Source organism: Thalassophryne amazonica, chromosome 1 (assembly GCF_902500255.1).
Source record: "Thalassophryne amazonica chromosome 1, fThaAma1.1, whole genome shotgun sequence".
Taxonomy (NCBI): domain Eukaryota; kingdom Metazoa; phylum Chordata; class Actinopteri; order Batrachoidiformes; family Batrachoididae; genus Thalassophryne; species Thalassophryne amazonica.
In genome coordinates, this window is record NC_047103.1 from 125597032 (window position 1) to 125617823 (window position 20792).

General features: G+C 38.0%; 7 non-coding genes across 7 annotated transcripts; all 7 read right to left on the minus strand.

Moving 5' to 3' along the window:
• Positions 1-502: 502 nt before the first annotated feature.
• LOC117521188 lies at positions 503-665 on the minus strand. The gene has a single exon (XR_004563907.1). It is a non-coding gene; the product is annotated as a U1 spliceosomal RNA (small nuclear RNA).
• A 3035-nt stretch (positions 666-3700) lies between these two features.
• LOC117521211 lies at positions 3701-3863 on the minus strand. The gene has a single exon (XR_004563910.1). It is a non-coding gene; the product is annotated as a U1 spliceosomal RNA (small nuclear RNA).
• Positions 3864-6899: 3036 nt separating this feature from the next.
• Positions 6900-7062, minus strand: LOC117521204. The gene has a single exon (XR_004563909.1). It is a non-coding gene; the product is annotated as a U1 spliceosomal RNA (small nuclear RNA).
• Positions 7063-10098: 3036 nt separating this feature from the next.
• On the minus strand, positions 10099-10261 carry LOC117521242. The gene has a single exon (XR_004563914.1). It is a non-coding gene; the product is annotated as a U1 spliceosomal RNA (small nuclear RNA).
• Positions 10262-13297: 3036 nt separating this feature from the next.
• On the minus strand, positions 13298-13460 carry LOC117521196. The gene has a single exon (XR_004563908.1). It is a non-coding gene; the product is annotated as a U1 spliceosomal RNA (small nuclear RNA).
• Positions 13461-16496: 3036 nt separating this feature from the next.
• LOC117521219 lies at positions 16497-16659 on the minus strand. Its single transcript, XR_004563911.1, has one exon. It is a non-coding gene; the product is annotated as a U1 spliceosomal RNA (small nuclear RNA).
• Positions 16660-19695: 3036 nt separating this feature from the next.
• LOC117521227 lies at positions 19696-19858 on the minus strand. Its single transcript, XR_004563912.1, has one exon. It is a non-coding gene; the product is annotated as a U1 spliceosomal RNA (small nuclear RNA).
• Positions 19859-20792: the final 934 nt, after the last annotated feature.

Consider the following 20792-nt stretch of genomic DNA (forward strand, 5'->3'; position numbering starts at 1 on the left):
TGGCGAGACCTGTTATCTATATATTAAAAAGCCAAGTGGCCTTTGTGTGCGTGTGTGTAACTTTGAACACGGAGAAACTGGGAGAGCTGACATGAGCCATTTGGTATGCTTTTGTATTTTGGGTCAAGGAGGAACGCCACGAAAACGGAAAGTTGATAGGACTGATATCTTTTGGAGAAATTAGGAATATTCGGTAACAACAGTGAACAATGGACATTAATATCAGCATTAATCAGTCGCTGGTAACCAGACAAGATCTGAACAAAGGAAATATCTCAACCTTGCCAGTTCTAAAACATCAATAATATGTGGCAAATAATAATACAATTATTCAGAAAACTTTTTTAATTTGCTGCACTTTCACTTTAAATCCTTATAGAAACATAATTTATTACCAAGTTTAAAAGACGTTAGTTATCTACTTAAACACTTTTCAATGTAAAGCCCATTTTGCCTGAGTAAACAGGACCTGATAATAAGTTGTTTATTTTTAACAGTATGTCAGGGATAAGCGCGAACGCAGTCCCCCACTACCATAAATTATGCAGTCGAGATTCCCACATTTGGGGAATTCGCAAAGGTCAGTCAGCCGCAGTGCAATGGCTGAGCCTCACTTTGGGTGAACCACCTTCTTGATCATGGTGTCACCCCTGCCAGGTAAGTATGGCTTGCACTTCGAAACACACCGTACTCCTTCACCCACCTACCACACACACTCATGGTACTCACAAAAACAAAACACCAAAACTACAACCTTTAGCCAGGCACCATGACGACAATTCTTTTCAACAAAAAACGTCACATATCTAACAGATATTTGACTGTAAAGAACAATTTTAAACAGCCGCTATCTTTCCCATCATGCAATGCTGCATGACCATTTCAAACCAAATGCTCATTTTATCTGTGTTACATACAAAGTATAAGTATTAACTCAGATCAAGTGATTTAGCATCATGTTAATATTTTAGTAGTCTTGTCCACCTTTAAAGGTCAGAAAAATAGAAGATGAAAAAAATCACAGAACGAAAACAAAACAATGACGTGGCCCCTTGACGTCACACACTCAAAGCAGTTTCAAGCATTTATACTGCCACCTGTTGATCAAAACTACAGACTACGTAAATGAACTTGTCTGGGCTGCGGCCTCGTCTTTAACCTGTTTCTGTGTTTATTTTATGAATTTTCTGTATTTTCACATTACTTATTTATTCTAAAAATATTAATATAAATAGATCTTCGTCTGAGGTAAAGTATGAGTGGGTTTTCATTGCTAAATCAGGCAATCTGTGAGTAACGGTGCAGAGCTTTTTTCAGATCTCCATAGATGTTCAATCGGATTCAGCTCTGGGATCTGGCTCGGCCACTCAAGGACATTGACAGAGTTGTCTTGAAGCCACTCTTTTGATATTTTGGCTGTGTGCTTCAGGTCATTGTCCTGCTGAAAGAACTGTCGCACCAGTCTGAGGTTTTTATGTTTGTTTTGTTGCCGCGACCGAATCAGTTATTCCCCATTGCTATTTTAGATCACATCATGATGTGACCTTTGATTCGTGGGGTTCTTAAGGTGGATGAGGCAGACATTAATGAAACAATCTGGGAGTGACGTTCCGCAATCTGACGCAGAAGTAAACTGGAAGCGACATCATCGCGGCCGGGTCCTCATGGCGGATGAAACGGATGGCATGGCGTATGTGACCATTCAAAATGGAAGCACCCATGGTTCGATGGGTCTTTATGGCGGATGACGCGGATAAACAGTAACTCAGATCAAGTGATTTAAAATGATTTTTTCCCATAAATCATTCAACATTGTCATTATGGGGTATTGTATGTAGAATTTTGAGGAAAAAAATGAATTTCATCCATTTTGGAATTAGGCTGGAACAAAATGTGTGAAGAAAAGAGAAGCGCTGTGAAAACTTTCCAGATGCACTGTACGTTCAATCAAAGATGGCAGAGATTTAGGATTGGGATTATGCATAATGTACGGTACAGGGAGCACACAGACTGTTTTTGAGGTCACATGCATTGGAATTTGAGGAAATAGTCAAATTTAAAATGGCACAGATCTTGTACGAAGAAAAAAATAATTTACTTCCGGGTAATATTCCGAAAATGTTTCGTGACAGGGGTGGCGGTGGTGATAATTTAAGAAGTACTTTAAACTTCAAAAAAAAAAAGGCATTGTGTTGGCAAGAGTATGTGTATTTCAGAATTAAAGAGAAGTGCTAATACAGAGCACTTTTGCTATGTGTGTTTCTCCAGGTAAAACTGGAGTTGCATCACGAAGGGCATCTGGTGAAAACCTCGTGCCAAATACGTATACGGATCTGGCTGTATCCGCTGTGGAAACCCTGGACAAACGGGAGCAGCCGAAAAGACAACTCAAATGGAGCACTTTTAATAAATAGACAGAAGGAACACTTTAAGAGCGTATGTAGACAAGGAGGTTCACAAAGAGAAATGGGTTAAGTGTAGATAAAAATCTTTTTCACTGTGAATGTAATTGATTTATTTAATTATTGCCAATTTTTGTCTATTATTTTTATTTATTTATTTATGCATTTTAATTAATGCCGTTCACTAACTTTCTGCCACACCGGCTCCCTTTCTCTTCAACACGATTGAAACATTTTTAAATGTTGACCTTTGTGTAATCATTCATTGACTCCTGTCAAGCTGCCACTCTGGGAAATGAATTGCAAATTTTTGTGGGCCATAGTAAACATTAAGTGTTTAGACACTTTAGGTGCTACTAAAAACCTATTTGACTTGTGGATTACAAGTGCAGCTCAAAAATTAGAATATTGAGAAAAAGTTAATTATTTATATATATTTTTTAATCAGTTATTTCAGAAAAAAAACAATTGAATACATTCCACACTCATTACATACATAGACAGGGGAAACTGCAAATACAGTCCCCCACAACTATAAAATATTTTTTAAAAATTATATGAGTATTATGGCGTCCAGCTCCAGGGAAGGGGAGGGGGTGGAATGCGTCATTGAAACGTGTCTTAAAATATTAGAATATTTCATTCCAAGTCTGAGTAACTCACCATTTATGCAGTATCAATAGAATATCCCCGTCTGCTTGAGTTCACACAATCATTCAGCGGGGCTTGGCACCTGTACACAGTATCAAAAACTACGACTTATTGGGAACTGGTTATGTTCACTGTAACTTGGTGGCCTAGAAAGTTGGCAAGACCTGTTATCTATATATTAAAAAGCCAAGTGGCCTTTGTGTAAGTTTGAACACGGAGAAACTGGGAGAGCTGACATGAGCCATTTGGTATGCTTTTGTATTTTGGGTCAAGGAGGAACGCCACGAAAACGGAAAGTTGATAGGACTGATATCTTTTGGAGAAATTAGGAATATTCGGTAACAACAGTGAACAATGGACATTAATATCAGCATTAATCAGTCGCTGGTAACCAGACAAGATCTGAACAAAGCAAATATCTCAACCTTGCCAGTTCTAAAACATCAATAATATGTGGCAAATAATAATACAATTATTCAGAAAACTTTTTTAATTTGCTGCACTTTCACTTTAAATCCTTATAGAAACATAATTTATTACCAAGTTTAAAAGACGTTAGTTATCTACTTAAACACTTTTCAATGTAAAGCCCATTTTGCCTGAGTAAACAGGACCTGATAATAAGTTGTTTATTTTTAACAGTATGTCAGGGATAAGCGCGAACGCAGTCCCCCACTACCATAAATTATGCAGTCGAGATTCCCACATTTGGGGAATTCGCAAAGGTCAGTCAGCCGCAGTGCAATGGCTGAGCCTCACTTTGGGTGAACCACCTTCTTGATCATGGTGTCGCCCCTGCCAGGTAAGTATGGCTTGCACTTCGAAACACACCGTACTCCTTCACCCACCTACCACACACACTCACGGTACTCACAAAAACAAAACACCAAAACTACAACCTTTAGCCAGGCACCATGACGACAATTCTTTTCAACAAAAAACGTCACATATCTAACAGATATTTGACTGTAAAGAACAATTTTAAACAGCCGCTATCTTTCCCATCATGCAATGCTGCATGACCATTTCAAACCAAATGCTCATTTTATCTGTGTTACATACAAAGTATAAGTATTAACTCAGATCAAGTGATTTAGCATCATGTTAATATTTTAGTAGTCTTGTCCACCTTTAAAGGTCAGAAAAATAGAAGATGAAAAAAATCACAGAACGAAAACAAAACAATGACGTGGCCCCTTGACGTCACACACTCAAAGCAGTTTCAAGCATTTATACTGCCACCTGTTGATCAAAACTACAGACTACGTAAATGAACTTGTCTGGGCTGCGGCCTCGTCTTTAACCTGTTTCTGTGTTTATTTTATGAATTTTCTGTATTTTCACATTACTTATTTATTCTAAAAATATTAATATAAATAGATCTTCGTCTGAGGTAAAGTATGAGTGGGTTTTCATTGCTAAATCAGGCAATCTGTGAGTAACGGTGCAGAGCTTTTTTCAGATCTCCATAGATGTTCAATCGGATTCAGCTCTGGGATCTGGCTCGGCCACTCAAGGACATTGACAGAGTTGTCTTGAAGCCACTCTTTTGATATTTTGGCTGTGTGCTTCAGGTCATTGTCCTGCTGAAAGAACTGTCGCACCAGTCTGAGGTTTTTATGTTTGTTTTGTTGCCGCGACCGAATCAGTTATTCCCCATTGCTATTTTAGATCACATCATGATGTGACCTTTGATTCGTGGGGTTCTTAAGGTGGATGAGGCAGACATTGATGAAACAATCTGGGAGTGACGTTCCGCAATCTGACGCAGAAGTAAACTGGAAGCGACATCATCGCGGCCGGGTCCTCATGGCGGATGAAACGGATGGCATGGCGTATGTGACCATTCAAAATGGAAGCACCCATGGTTCGATGGGTCTTTATGGCGGATGACGCGGATAAACAGTAACTCAGATCAAGTGATTTAAAATGATTTTTTCCCATAAATCATTCAACATTGTCATTATGGGGTATTGTATGTAGAATTTTGAGGAAAAAAATGAATTTCATCCATTTTGGAATTAGGCTGGAACAAAATGTGTGAAGAAAAGAGAAGCGCTGTGAAAACTTTCCAGATGCACTGTACGTTCAATCAAAGATGGCAGAGATTTAGGATTGGGATTATGCATAATGTACGGTACAGGGAGCACACAGACTGTTTTTGAGGTCACATGCATTGGAATTTGAGGAAATAGTCAAATTTAAAATGGCACAGATCTTGTACGAAGAAAAAAATAATTTACTTCCGGGTAATATTCCGAAAATGTTTCGTGACAGGGGTGGCGGTGGTGATAATTTAAGAAGTACTTTAAACTTCAAAAAAAAAAAGGCATTGTGTTGGCAAGAGTATGTGTATTTCAGAATTAAAGAGAAGTGCTAATACAGAGCACTTTTGCTATGTGTGTTTCTCCAGGTAAAACTGGAGTTGCATCACGAAGGGCATCTGGTGAAAACCTCGTGCCAAATACGTATACGGATCTGGCTGTATCCGCTGTGGAAACCCTGGACAAACGGGAGCAGCCGAAAAGGACAACTCAAATGGAGCACTTTTAATAAATAGACAGAAGGAACACTTTAAGAGCGTATGTAGACAAGGAGGTTCACAAAGAGAAATGGGTTAAGTGTAGATAAAAATCTTTTTCACTGTGAATGTAATTGATTTATTTAATTATTGCCAATTTTTGTCTATTATTTTTATTTATTTATTTATGCATTTTAATTAATGCCGTTCACTAACTTTCTGCCACACCGGCTCCCTTTCTCTTCAACACGATTGAAACATTTTTAAATGTTGACCTTTGTGTAATCATTCATTGACTCCTGTCAAGCTGCCACTCTGGGAAATGAATTGCAAATTTTTGTGGGCCATAGTAAACATTAAGTGTTTAGACACTTTAGGTGCTACTAAAAACCTATTTGACTTGTGGATTACAAGTGCAGCTCAAAAATTAGAATATTGAGAAAAAGTTAATTATTTATATATATTTTTTAATCAGTTATTTCAGAAAAAAAACAATTGAATACATTCCACACTCATTACATACATAGACAGGGGAAACTGCAAATACAGTCCCCCACAACTATAAAATATTTTTTAAAAATTATATGAGTATTATGGCGTCCAGCTCCAGGGAAGGGGAGGGGGTGGAATGCGTCATTGAAACGTGTCTTAAAATATTAGAATATTTCATTCCAAGTCTGAGTAACTCACCATTTATGCAGTATCAATAGAATATCCCCGTCTGCTTGAGTTCACACAATCATTCAGCGGGGCTTGGCACCTGTACACAGTATCAAAAACTACGACTTATTGGGAACTGGTTATGTTCACTGTAACTTGGTGGCCTAGAAAGTTGGCAAGACCTGTTATCTATATATTAAAAAGCCAAGTGGCCTTTGTGTAAGTTTGAACACGGAGAAACTGGGAGAGCTGACATGAGCCATTTGGTATGCTTTTGTATTTTGGGTCAAGGAGGAACGCCACGAAAACGGAAAGTTGATAGGACTGATATCTTTTGGAGAAATTAGGAATATTCGGTAACAACAGTGAACAATGGACATTAATATCAGCATTAATCAGTCGCTGGTAACCAGACAAGATCTGAACAAAGGAAATATCTCAACCTTGCCAGTTCTAAAACATCAATAATATGTGGCAAATAATAATACAATTATTCAGAAAACTTTTTTAATTTGCTGCACTTTCACTTTAAATCCTTATAGAAACATAATTTATTACCAAGTTTAAAAGACGTTAGTTATCTACTTAAACACTTTTCAATGTAAAGCCCATTTTGCCTGAGTAAACAGGACCTGATAATAAGTTGTTTATTTTTAACAGTATGTCAGGGATAAGCGCGAACGCAGTCCCCCACTACCATAAATTATGCAGTCGAGATTCCCACATTTGGGGAATTCACAAAGGTCAGTCAGCCGCAGTGCAATGGCTGAGCCTCACTTTGGGTGAACCACCTTCTTGATCATGGTGTCACCCCTGCCAGGTAAGTATGGCTTGCACTTCGAAACACACCGTACTCCTTCACCCACCTACCACACACACTCATGGTACTCACAAAAACAAAACACCAAAACTACAACCTTTAGCCAGGCACCATGACGACAATTCTTTTCAACAAAAAACGTCACATATCTAACAGATATTTGACTGTAAAGAACAATTTTAAACAGCCGCTATCTTTCCCATCATGCAATGCTGCATGACCATTTCAAACCAAATGCTCATTTTATCTGTGTTACATACAAAGTATAAGTATTAACTCAGATCAAGTGATTTAGCATCATGTTAATATTTTAGTAGTCTTGTCCACCTTTAAAGGTCAGAAAAATAGAAGATGAAAAAAATCACAGAACGAAAACAAAACAATGACGTGGCCCCTTGACGTCACACACTCAAAGCCGTTTCAAGCATTTATACTGCCACCTGTTGATCAAAACTACAGACTACGTAAATGAACTTGTCTGGGCTGCGGCCTCGTCTTTAACCTGTTTCTGTGTTTATTTTATGAATTTTCTGTATTTTCACATTACTTATTTATTCTAAAAATATTAATATAAATAGATCTTCGTCTGAGGTAAAGTATGAGTGGGTTTTCATTGCTAAATCAGGCAATCTGTGAGTAACGGTGCAGAGCTTTTTTCAGATCTCCATAGATGTTCAATCGGATTCAGCTCTGGGTTCTGGCTCGGCCACTCAAGGACATTGACAGAGTTGTCTTGAAGCCACTCTTTTGATATTTTGGCTGTGTGCTTCAGGTCATTGTCCTGCTGAAAGAACTGTCGCACCAGTCTGAGGTTTTTATGTTTGTTTTGTTGCCGCGACCGAATCAGTTATTCCCCATTGCTATTTTAGATCACATCATGATGTGACCTTTGATTCGTGGGGTTCTTAAGGTGGATGAGGCAGACATTAATGAAACAATCTGGGAGTGACGTTCCGCAATCTGACGCAGAAGTAAACTGGAAGCGACATCATCGCGGCCGGGTCCTCATGGCGGATGAAACGGATGGCATGGCGTATGTGACCATTCAAAATGGAAGCACCCATGGTTCGATGGGTCTTTATGGCGGATGACGCGGATAAACAGTAACTCAGATCAAGTGATTTAAAATGATTTTTTCCCATAAATCATTCAACATTGTCATTATGGGGTATTGTATGTAGAATTTTGAGGAAAAAAATGAATTTCATCCATTTTGGAATTAGGCTGGAACAAAATGTGTGAAGAAAAGAGAAGCGCTGTGAAAACTTTCCAGATGCACTGTACGTTCAATCAAAGATGGCAGAGATTTAGGATTGGGATTATGCATAATGTACGGTACAGGGAGCACACAGACTGTTTTTGAGGTCACATGCATTGGAATTTGAGGAAATAGTCAAATTTAAAATGGCACAGATCTTGTACGAAGAAAAAAATAATTTACTTCCGGGTAATATTCCGAAAATGTTTCGTGACAGGGGTGGCGGTGGTGATAATTTAAGAAGTACTTTAAACTTCAAAAAAAAAAAGGCATTGTGTTGGCAAGAGTATGTGTATTTCAGAATTAAAGAGAAGTGCTAATACAGAGCACTTTTGCTATGTGTGTTTCTCCAGGTAAAACTGGAGTTGCATCACGAAGGGCATCTGGTGAAAACCTCGTGCCAAATACGTATACGGATCTGGCTGTATCCGCTGTGGAAACCCTGGACAAACGGGAGCAGCCGAAAAGGACAACTCAAATGGAGCACTTTTAATAAATAGACAGAAGGAACACTTTAAGAGCGTATGTAGACAAGGAGGTTCACAAAGAGAAATGGGTTAAGTGTAGATAAAAATCTTTTTCACTGTGAATGTAATTGATTTATTTAATTATTGCCAATTTTTGTCTATTATTTTTATTTATTTATTTATGCATTTTAATTAATGCCATTCACTAACTTTCTGCCACACCGGCTCCCTTTCTCTTCAACACGATTGAAACATTTTTAAATGTTGACCTTTGTGTAATCATTCATTGACTCCTGTCAAGCTGCCACTCTGGGAAATGAATTGCAAATTTTTGTGGGCCATAGTAAACATTAAGTGTTTAGACACTTTAGGTGCTACTAAAAACCTATTTGACTTGTGGATTACAAGTGCAGCTCAAAAATTAGAATATTGAGAAAAAGTTAATTATTTATATATATTTTTTAATCAGTTATTTCAGAAAAAAAACAATTGAATACATTCCACACTCATTACATACATAGACAGGGGAAACTGCAAATACAGTCCCCCACAACTATAAAATATTTTTTAAAAATTATATGAGTATTATGGCGTCCAGCTCCAGGGAAGGGGAGGGGGTGGAATGCGTCATTGAAACGTGTCTTAAAATATTAGAATATTTCATTCCAAGTCTGAGTAACTCACCATTTATGCAGTATCAATAGAATATCCCCGTCTGCTTGAGTTCACACAATCATTCAGCGGGGCTTGGCACCTGTACACAGTATCAAAAACTACGACTTATTGGGAACTGGTTATGTTCACTGTAACTTGGTGGCCTAGAAAGTTGGCAAGACCTGTTATCTATATATTAAAAAGCCAAGTGGCCTTTGTGTAAGTTTGAACACGGAGAAACTGGGAGAGCTGACATGAGCCATTTGGTATGCTTTTGTATTTTGGGTCAAGGAGGAACGCCACGAAAACGGAAAGTTGATAGGACTGATATCTTTTGGAGAAATTAGGAATATTCGGTAACAACAGTGAACAATGGACATTAATATCAGCATTAATCAGTCGCTGGTAACCAGACAAGATCTGAACAAAGGAAATATCTCAACCTTGCCAGTTCTAAAACATCAATAATATGTGGCAAATAATAATACAATTATTCAGAAAACTTTTTTAATTTGCTGCACTTTCACTTTAAATCCTTATAGAAACATAATTTATTACCAAGTTTAAAAGACGTTAGTTATCTACTTAAACACTTTTCAATGTAAAGCCCATTTTGCCTGAGTAAACAGGACCTGATAATAAGTTGTTTATTTTTAACAGTATGTCAGGGATCAGCGCGAACGCAGTCCCCCACTACCATAAATTATGCAGTCGAGATTCCCACATTTGGGGAATTCGCAAAGGTCAGTCAGCCGCAGTGCAATGGCTGAGCCTCACTTTGGGTGAACCACCTTCTTGATCATGGTGTTGCTCCTGCCAAGTAAGTATGGCTTGCACTTCGAAACACACCGTACTCCTTCACCCACCTACCACACACACTCATGGTACTCACAAAAACAAAACACCAAAACTACAACCTTTAGCCAGGCACCATGACGACAATTCTTTTCAACAAAAAACGTCACATATCTAACAGATATTTGACTGTAAAGAACAATTTTAAACAGCCGCTATCTTTCCCATCATGCAATGCTGCATGACCATTTCAAACCAAATGCTCATTTTATCTGTGTTACATACAAAGTATAAGTATTAACTCAGATCAAGTGATTTAGCATCATGTTAATATTTTAGTAGTCTTGTCCACCTTTAAAGGTCAGAAAAATAGAAGATGAAAAAAATCACAGAACGAAAACAAAACAATGACGTGGCCCCTTGACGTCACACACTCAAAGCCGTTTCAAGCATTTATACTGCCACCTGTTGATCAAAACTACAGACTACGTAAATGAACTTGTCTGGGCTGCGGCCTCGTCTTTAACCTGTTTCTGTGTTTATTTTATGAATTTTCTGTATTTTCACATTACTTATTTATTCTAAAAATATTAATATAAATAGATCTTCGTCTGAGGTAAAGTATGAGTGGGTTTTCATTGCTAAATCAGGCAATCTGTGAGTAACGGTGCAGATCTTTTTTCAGATCTCCATAGATGTTCAATCGGATTCAGCTCTGGGTTCTGGCTCGGCCACTCAAGGACATTGACAGAGTTGTCTTGAAGCCACTCTTTTGATATTTTGGCTGTGTGCTTCAGGTCATTGTCCTGCTGAAAGAACTGTCGCACCAGTCTGAGGTTTTTATGTTTGTTTTGTTGCCGTGACCGAATCAGTTATTCCCCATTGCTATTTTAGATCACATCATGATGTGACCTTTGATTCGTGGGGTTCTTAAGGTGGATGAGGCAGACATTAATGAAACAATCTGGGAGTGACGTTCCGCAATCTGACGCAGAAGTAAACTGGAAGCGACATCATCGCGGCCGGGTCCTCATGGCGGATGAAACGGATGGCATGGCGTATGTGACCATTCAAAATGGAAGCACCCATGGTTCGATGGGTCTTTATGGCGGATGACGCGGATAAACAGTAACTCAGATCAAGTGATTTAAAATGATTTTTTCCCATAAATCATTCAACATTGTCATTATGGGGTATTGTATGTAGAATTTTGAGGAAAAAAATGAATTTCATCCATTTTGGAATTAGGCTGGAACAAAATGTGTGAAGAAAAGAGAAGCGCTGTGAAAACTTTCCAGATGCACTGTACGTTCAATCAAAGATGGCAGAGATTTAGGATTGGGATTATGCATAATGTACGGTACAGGGAGCACACAGACTGTTTTTGAGGTCACATGCATTGGAATTTGAGGAAATAGTCAAATTTAAAATGGCACAGATCTTGTACGAAGAAAAAAATAATTTACTTCCGGGTAATATTCCGAAAATGTTTCGTGACAGGGGTGGCGGTGGTGATAATTTAAGAAGTACTTTAAACTTCAAAAAAAAAAAGGCATTGTGTTGGCAAGAGTATGTGTATTTCAGAATTAAAGAGAAGTGCTAATACAGAGCACTTTTGCTATGTGTGTTTCTCCAGGTAAAACTGGAGTTGCATCACGAAGGGCATCTGGTGAAAACCTCGTGCCAAATACGTATACGGATCTGGCTGTATCCGCTGTGGAAACCCTGGACAAACGGGAGCAGCCGAAAAGGACAACTCAAATGGAGCACTTTTAATAAATAGACAGAAGGAACACTTTAAGAGCGTATGTAGACAAGGAGGTTCACAAAGAGAAATGGGTTAAGTGTAGATAAAAATCTTTTTCACTGTGAATGTAATTGATTTATTTAATTATTGCCAATTTTTGTCTATTATTTTTATTTATTTATTTATGCATTTTAATTAATGCCGTTCACTAACTTTCTGCCACACCGGCTCCCTTTCTCTTCAACACGATTGAAACATTTTTAAATGTTGACCTTTGTGTAATCATTCATTGACTCCTGTCAAGCTGCCACTCTGGGAAATGAATTGCAAATTTTTGTGGGCCATAGTAAACATTAAGTGTTTAGACACTTTAGGTGCTACTAAAAACCTATTTGACTTGTGGATTACAAGTGCAGCTCAAAAATTAGAATATTGAGAAAAAGTTAATTATTTATATATATTTTTTAATCAGTTATTTCAGAAAAAAAAAAATTGAATACATTCCACACTCATTACATACATAGACAGGGGAAACTGCAAATACAGTCCCCCACAACTATAAAATATTTTTTAAAAATTATATGAGTATTATGGCGTCCAGCTCCAGGGAAGGGGAGGGGGTGGAATGCGTCATTGAAACGTGTCTTAAAATATTAGAATATTTCATTCCAAGTCTGAGTAACTCACCATTTATGCAGTATCAATAGAATATCCCCGTCTGCTTGAGTTCACACAATCATTCAGCGGGGCTTGGCACCTGTACACAGTATCAAAAACTACGACTTATTGGGAACTGGTTATGTTCACTGTAACTTGGTGGCCTAGAAAGTTGGCAAGACCTGTTATCTATATATTAAAAAGCCAAGTGGCCTTTGTGTAAGTTTGAACACGGAGAAACTGGGAGAGCTGACATGAGCCATTTGGTATGCTTTTGTATTTTGGGTCAAGGAGGAACGCCACGAAAACGGAAAGTTGATAGGACTGATATCTTTTGGAGAAATTAGGAATATTCGGTAACAACAGTGAACAATGGACATTAATATCAGCATTAATCAGTCGCTGGTAACCAGACAAGATCTGAACAAAGGAAATATCTCAACCTTGCCAGTTCTAAAACATCAATAATATGTGGCAAATAATAATACAATTATTCAGAAAACTTTTTTAATTTGCTGCACTTTCACTTTAAATCCTTATAGAAACATAATTTATTACCAAGTTTAAAAGACGTTAGTTATCTACTTAAACACTTTTCAATGTAAAGCCCATTTTGCCTGAGTAAACAGGACCTGATAATAAGTTGTTTATTTTTAACAGTATGTCAGGGATCAGCGCGAACGCAGTCCCCCACTACCATAAATTATGCAGTCGAGATTCCCACATTTGGGGAATTCGCAAAGGTCAGTCAGCCGCAGTGCAATGGCTGAGCCTCACTTTGGGTGAACCACCTTCTTGATCATGGTGTCGCCCCTGCCAGGTAAGTATGGCTTGCACTTCGAAACACACCGTACTCCTTCACCCACCTACCACACACACTCATGGTACTCACAAAAACAAAACACCAAAACTACAACCTTTAGCCAGGCACCATGACGACAATTCTTTTCAACAAAAAACGTCACATATCTAACAGATATTTGACTGTAAAGAACAATTTTAAACAGCCGCTATCTTTCCCATCATGCAATGCTGCATGACCATTTCAAACCAAATGCTCATTTTATCTGTGTTACATACAAAGTATAAGTATTAACTCAGATCAAGTGATTTAGCATCATGTTAATATTTTAGTAGTCTTGTCCACCTTTAAAGGTCAGAAAAATAGAAGATGAAAAAAATCACAGAACGAAAACAAAACAATGACGTGGCCCCTTGACGTCACACACTCAAAGCAGTTTCAAGCATTTATACTGCCACCTGTTGATCAAAACTACAGACTACGTAAATGAACTTGTCTGGGCTGCGGCCTCGTCTTTAACCTGTTTCTGTGTTTATTTTATGAATTTTCTGTATTTTCACATTACTTATTTATTCTAAAAATATTAATATAAATAGATCTTCGTCTGAGGTAAAGTATGAGTGGGTTTTCATTGCTAAATCAGGCAATCTGTGAGTAACGGTGCAGAGCTTTTTTCAGATCTCCATAGATGTTCAATCGGATTCAGCTCTGGGATCTGGCTCGGCCACTCAAGGACATTGACAGAGTTGTCTTGAAGCCACTCTTTTGATATTTTGGCTGTGTGCTTCAGGTCATTGTCCTGCTGAAAGAACTGTCGCACCAGTCTGAGGTTTTTATGTTTGTTTTGTTGCCGCGACCGAATCAGTTATTCCCCATTGCTATTTTAGATTCACATCATGATGTGACCTTTGATTCGTGGGGTTCTTAAGGTGGATGAGGCAGACATTGATGAAACAATCTGGGAGTGACGTTCCGCAATCTGACGCAGAAGTAAACTGGAAGCGACATCATCGCGGCCGGGTCCTCATGGCGGATGAAACGGATGGCATGGCGTATGTGACCATTCAAAATGGAAGCACCCATGGTTCGATGGGTCTTTATGGCGGATGACGCGGATAAACAGTAACTCAGATCAAGTGATTTAAAATGATTTTTTCCCATAAATCATTCAACATTGTCATTATGGGGTATTGTATGTAGAATTTTGAGGAAAAAAATGAATTTCATCCATTTTGGAATTAGGCTGGAACAAAATGTGTGAAGAAAAGAGAAGCGCTGTGAAAACTTTCCAGATGCACTGTACGTTCAATCAAAGATGGCAGAGATTTAGGATTGGGATTATGCATAATGTACGGTACAGGGAGCACACAGACTGTTTTTGAGGTCACATGCATTGGAATTTGAGGAAATAGTCAAATTTAAAATGGCACAGATCTTGTACGAAGAAAAAAATAATTTACTTCCGGGTAATATTCCGAAAATGTTTCGTGACAGGGGTGGCGGTGGTGATAATTTAAGAAGTACTTTAAACTTCAAAAAAAAAAAGGCATTGTGTTGGCAAGAGTATGTGTATTTCAGAATTAAAGAGAAGTGCTAATACAGAGCACTTTTGCTATGTGTGTTTCTCCAGGTAAAACTGGAGTTGCATCACGAAGGGCATCTGGTGAAAACCTCGTGCCAAATACGTATACGGATCTGGCTGTATCCGCTGTGGAAACCCTGGACAAACGGGAGCAGCCGAAAAGACAACTCAAATGGAGCACTTTTAATAAATAGACAGAAGGAACACTTTAAGAGCGTATGTAGACAAGGAGGTTCACAAAGAGAAATGGGTTAAGTGTAGATAAAAATCTTTTTCACTGTGAATGTAATTGATTTATTTAATTATTGCCAATTTTTGTCTATTATTTTTATTTATTTATTTATGCATTTTAATTAATGCCGTTCACTAACTTTCTGCCACACCGGCTCCCTTTCTCTTCAACACGATTGAAACATTTTTAAATGTTGACCTTTGTGTAATCATTCATTGACTCCTGTCAAGCTGCCACTCTGGGAAATGAATTGCAAATTTTTGTGGGCCATAGTAAACATTAAGTGTTTAGACACTTTAGGTGCTACTAAAAACCTATTTGACTTGTGGATTACAAGTGCAGCTCAAAAATTAGAATATTGAGAAAAAGTTAATTATTTATATATATTTTTTAATCAGTTATTTCAGAAAAAAAACAATTGAATACATTCCACACTCATTACATACATAGACAGGGGAAACTGCAAATACAGTCCCCCACAACTATAAAATATTTTTTAAAAATTATATGAGTATTATGGCGTCCAGCTCCAGGGAAGGGGAGGGGGTGGAATGCGTCATTGAAACGTGTCTTAAAATATTAGAATATTTCATTCCAAGTCTGAGTAACTCACCATTTATGCAGTATCAATAGAATATCCCCGTCTGCTTGAGTTCACACAATCATTCAGCGGGGCTTGGCACCTGTACACAGTATCAAAAACTACGACTTATTGGGAACTGGTTATGTTCACTGTAACTTGGTGGCCTAGAAAGTTGGCAAGACCTGTTATCTATATATTAAAAAGCCAAGTGGCCTTTGTGTAAGTTTGAACACGGAGAAACTGGGAGAGCTGACATGAGCCATTTGGTATGCTTTTGTATTTTGGGTCAAGGAGGAACGCCACGAAAACGGAAAGTTGATAGGACTGATATCTTTTGGAGAAATTAGGAATATTCGGTAACAACAGTGAACAATGGACATTAATATCAGCATTAATCAGTCGCTGGTAACCAGACAAGATCTGAACAAAGGAAATATCTCAACCTTGCCAGTTCTAAAACATCAATAATATGTGGCAAATAATAATACAATTATTCAGAAAACTTTTTTAATTTGCTGCACTTTCACTTTAAATCCTTATAGAAACATAATTTATTACCAAGTTTAAAAGACGTTAGTTATCTACTTAAACACTTTTCAATGTAAAGCCCATTTTGCCTGAGTAAACAGGACCTGATAATAAGTTGTTTATTTTTAACAGTATGTCAGGGATAAGCGCGAACGCAGTCCCCCACTACCATAAATTATGCAGTCGAGATTCCCACATTTGGGGAATTCGCAAAGGTCAGTCAGCCGCAGTGCAATGGCTGAGCCTCACTTTGGGTGAACCACCTTCTTGATCATGGTGTCGCCCCTGCCAGGTAAGTATGGCTTGCACTTCGAAACACACCGTACTCCTTCACCCACCTACCACACACACTTATGGTACTCACAAAAACAAAACACCAAAACTACAACCTTTAGCCAGGCACCATGACGACAATTCTTTTCAATAAAAAACGTCACATATCTAACAGATATTTGACTGTAAAGAACAATTTTAAACAGCCGCTATCTTTCCCATCATGCAATGCTGCATGACCATTTCAAACCAAATGCTCATTTTATCTGTGTTACATACAAAGTATAAGTATTAACTCAGATCAAGTGATTTAGCATCATGTTAATATTTTAGTAGTCTTGTCCACCTTTAAAGGTCAGAAAAATAGAAGATGAAAAAAATCACAGAACGAAAACAAAACAATGACGTGGCCCCTTGACGTCACACACTCAAAGCCGTTTCAAGCATTTATACTGCCACCTGTTGATCAAAACTACAGACTACGTAAATTAACTTGTCTGGGCTGCGGCCTCGTCTTTAACCTGTTTCTGTGTTTATTTTATGAATTTTCTGTATTTTCACATTACTTATTTATTCTAAAAATATTAATATAAATAGATCTTCGTCTGAGGTAAAGTATGAGTGGGTTTTCATTGCTAAATCAGGCAATCTGTGAGTAACGGTGCAGAGCTTTTTTCAGATCTCCATAGATGTTCAATCGGATTCAGCTCTGGGTTCTGGCTCGGCCACTCAAGGACATTGACAGAGTTGTCTTGAAGCCACTCTTTTGATATTTTGGCTGTGTGCTTCAGGTCATTGTCCTGCTGAAAGAACTGTCGCACCAGTCTGAGGTTTTTATGTTTGTTTTGTTGCCGTGACCGAATCAGTTATTCCCCATTGCTATTTTAGATCACATCATGATGTGACCTTTGATTCGTGGGGTTCTTAAGGTGGATGAGGCAGACATTAATGAAACAATCTGGGAGTGACGTTCCGCAATCTGACGCAGAAGTAAACTGGAAGCGACATCATCGCGGCCGGGTCCTCATGGCGGATGAAACGGATGGCATGGCGTATGTGACCATTCAAAATGGAAGCACCCATGGTTCGATGGGTCTTTATGGCGGATGACGCGGATAAACAGTAACTCAGATCAAGTGATTTAAAATGATTTTTTCCCATAAATCATTCAACATTGTCATTATGGGGTATTGTATGTAGAATTTTGAGGAAAAAAATGAATTTCATCCATTTTGGAATTAGGCTGGAACAAAATGTGTGAAGAAAAGAGAAGCGCTGTGAAAACTTTCCAGATGCACTGTACGTTCAATCAAAGATGGCAGAGATTTAGGATTGGGATTATGCATAATGTACGGTACAGGGAGCACACAGACTGTTTTTGAGGTCACATGCATTGGAATTTGAGGAAATAGTCAAATTTAAAATGGCACAGATCTTGTACGAAGAAAAAAATAATTTACTTCCGGGTAATATTCCGAAAATGTTTCGTGACAGGGGTGGCGGTGGTGATAATTTAAGAAGTACTTTAAACTTCAAAAAAAAAAAGGCATTGTGTTGGCAAGAGTATGTGTATTTCAGAATTAAAGAGAAGTGCTAATACAGAGCACTTTTGCTATGTGTGTTTCTCCAGGTAAAACTGGAGTTGCATCACGAAGGGCATCTGGTGAAAACCTCGTGCCAAATACGTATACGGATCTGGCTGTATCCGCTGTGGAAACCCTGGACAAACGGGAGCAGCCGAAAAGACAACTCAAATGGAGCACTTTTAATAAATAGACAGAAGGAACACTTTAAGAGCGTATGTAGACAAGGAGGTTCACAAAGAGAAATGGGTTAAGTGTAGATAAAAATCTTTTTCACTGTGAATGTAATTGATTTATTTAATTATTGCCAATTTTTGTCTATTATTTTTATTTATTTATTTATGCATTTTAATTAATGCCGTTCACTAACTTTCTGCCACACCGGCTCCCTTTCTCTTCAACACGATTGAAACATTTTTAAATGTTGACCTTTGTGTAATCATTCATTGACTCCTGTCAAGCTGCCACTCTGGGAAATGAATTGCAAATTTTTGTGGGCCATAGTAAACATTAAGTGTTTAGACACTTTAGGTGCTACTAAAAACCTATTTGACTTGTGGATTACAAGTGCAGCTCAAAAATTAGAATATTGAGAAAAAGTTAATTATTTATATATATTTTTTAATCAGTTATTTCAGAAAAAAAAACAATTGAATACATTCCACACTCATTACATACATAGACAGGGGAAACTGCAAATACAGTCCCCCACAACTATAAAATATTTTTTAAAAATTATATGAGTATTATGGCGTCCAGCTCCAGGGAAGGGGAGGGGGTGGAATGCGTCATTGAAACGTGTCTTAAAATATTAGAATATTTCATTCCAAGTCTGAGTAACTCACCATTTATGCAGTATCAATAGAATATCCCCGTCTGCTTGAGTTCACACAATCATTCAGCGGGGCTTGGCACCTGTACACAGTATCAAAAACTACGACTTATTGGGAACTGGTTATGTTCACTGTAACTTGGTGGCCTAGAAAGTTGGCAAGACCTGTTATCTATATATTAAAAAGCCAAGTGGCCTTTGTGTAAGTTTGAACACGGAGAAACTGGGAGAGCTGACATGAGCCATTTGGTATGCTTTTGTATTTTGGGTCAAGGAGGAACGCCACGAAAACGGAAAGTTGATAGGACTGATATCTTTTGGAGAAATTAGGAATATTCGGTAACAACAGTGAACAATGGACATTAATATCAGCATTAATCAGTCGCTGGTAACCAGACAAGATCTGAACAAAGGAAATATCTCAACCTTGCCAGTTCTAAAACATCAATAATATGTGGCAAATAATAATACAATTATTCAGAAAACTTTTTTAATTTGCTGCACTTTCACTTTAAATCCTTATAGAAACATAATTTATTACCAAGTTTAAAAGACGTTAGTTATCTACTTAAACACTTTTCAATGTAAAGCCCATTTTGCCTGAGTAAACAGGACCTGATAATAAGTTGTTTATTTTTAACAGTATGTCAGGGATAAGCGCGAACGCAGTCCCCCACTACCATAAATTATGCAGTCGAGATTCCCACATTTGGGGAATTCGCAAAGGTCAGTCAGCCGCAGTGCAATGGCTGAGCCTCACTTTGGGTGAACCACCTTCTTGATCATGGTGTCGCCCCTGCCAGGTAAGTATGGCTTGCACTTCGAAACACACCGTACTCCTTCACCCACCTACCACACACACTCATGGTACTCACAAAAACAAAACACCAAAACTACAACCTTTAGCCAGGCACCATGACGACAATTCTTTTCAACAAAAAACGTCACATATCTAACAGATATTTGACTGTAAAGAACAATTTTAAACAGCCGCTATCTTTCCCATCATGCAATGCTGCATGACCATTTCAAACCAAATGCTCATTTTATCTGTGTTACATACAAAGTATAAGTATTAACTCAGATCAAGTGATTTAGCATCATGTTAATATTTTAGTAGTCTTGTCCACCTTTAAAGGTCAGAAAAATAGAAGATGAAAAAAATCACAGAACGAAAACAAAACAATGACGTGGCCCCTTGACGTCACACACTCAAAGCAGTTTCAAGCATTTATACTGCCACCTGTTGATCAAAACTACAGACTACGTAAATGAACTTGTCTGGGCTGCGGCCTCGTCTTTAACCTGTTTCTGTGTTTATTTTATGAATTTTCTGTATTTTCACATTACTTATTTATTCTAAAAATATTAATATAAATAGATCTTCGTCTGAGGTAAAGTATGAGTGGGTTTTCATTGCTAAATCAGGCAATCTGTGAGTAACGGTGCAGAGCTTTTTTCAGATCTCCATAGATGTTCAATCGGATTCAGCTCTGGGATCTGGCTCGGCCACTCAAGGACATTGACAGAGTTGTCTTGAAGCCACTCTTTTGATATTTTGGCTGTGTGCTTCAGGTCATTGTCCTGCTGAAAGAACTGTCGCACCAGTCTGAGGTTTTTATGTTTGTTTTGTTGCCGTGACCGAATTAGTTATTCCCCATTGCTATTTTAGATCACATCATGATGTGACCTTTGATTCGTGGGGTTCTTAAGGTGGATGAGGCAGACATTAATGAAACAATCTG